Source organism: Miscanthus floridulus, chromosome 9 (genome assembly GCF_019320115.1).
Source record: "Miscanthus floridulus cultivar M001 chromosome 9, ASM1932011v1, whole genome shotgun sequence".
NCBI classification, from domain to species: Eukaryota; Viridiplantae; Streptophyta; class Magnoliopsida; order Poales; family Poaceae; genus Miscanthus; species Miscanthus floridulus.
This window is the reverse complement of record NC_089588.1, coordinates 35,547,595-35,548,659: the sequence shown is the minus strand read 5'-3', so window position 1 is coordinate 35,548,659 and position 1,065 is coordinate 35,547,595. Positions and strand designations below refer to the sequence as shown.

Below are 1,065 nucleotides of genomic sequence, written 5' to 3'. Positions count from 1 at the left end.
CTGCCTTTGAGATAAATGAAGTGGGTCCAGCTGAGAAGAATGCTGTCTCATGTGGCTTCTTAATGAAACTTTTCAAGGCATTTTGGATTTCATAGTTTTTTCAGTCAGCCCCTACTGAAGGTAACAGATACTCCTCTGTCCTCTGTTTTGATCTTTTCGATCTACTTTGCCAAATTTTAGATCATTTGAAGTCAGTGCAAGGTTGAACTTTTGTTTATCTAAGAGATGTCAAACACTAAGAGCAAGGATGAATTTTTTCCATGTATCGTTCTTTCCAGTTTTGGGCTGAAATGGGATGAAATTGTGTCTTAAAGGTAACAAAAGTGTAACCTTACTGTATGTAATGGTTTTGGCTTGAAAATAACTACAAATAATGATGCACCGGACAAGAAATTTCGGAACCTTGAAACCTCTTTTTTGTCTTGACAGTGATAAATTAAATTTTTGAGACACTGAAATGGCCAGATGGTGCCTTTCTTATTCGTTGATTTAACAGCTCCAATTTTGAAGCATCTTATATTGTTTCCTTTCTTTCAACCAAACTATGTACCTAATTCAGGTTGGCTCCTTGCGTTTGGAACCATTTTCAGGATACCTTGGTCAATAATGTTTGGTGAGGTTTCTGCATATTCAGGGAAAATTTATTACTTTGGTTGCCTTTCACAACTTCGCTTTGCTTATATATCAACATATTTTCTTTTGGAAAAAAAGTTTTAGACTCCAATTCAAGCCTCCGAGGTAATGGAGTGACAAGGGGTCGTGGGAGTGGATCCAGCAATGGAGCGCTGCTGATGACGAGCTACTGAATTGAGCAAAGGAAGGATCAACGATGCCGTGAAGGATGTGAGGAGGAAGGGAAAATGATGACTCTGCAATCAAGATGTAACGATAGTACATTTTCCCACCAGTTCAGTCCATTAGCATGCCCGTTTTTTCTCCTTGTCCTGGAGTTAGCATGCATGGACATTGAAGGCTCTGTTTCTAAAATAGTGTGATACACAATTAATTTTTAATTCTGCCAGGATCTAAGATAAACGACATGAAGGCTCTGTTTCTGAATAGTGT

The 1,065-nt window shown here is 38.4% G+C and overlaps 1 long non-coding RNA gene across 1 annotated transcript; it reads left to right on the top strand.

Annotated features, from left to right (window-relative positions):
• Positions 1-907, top strand: LOC136483236 (uncharacterized). The gene is made up of 3 exons (XR_010765368.1): positions 1-120; positions 560-613; positions 712-907. It is a non-coding gene; the product is annotated as an uncharacterized lncRNA (long non-coding RNA).
• Positions 908-1,065: the final 158 nt, after the last annotated feature.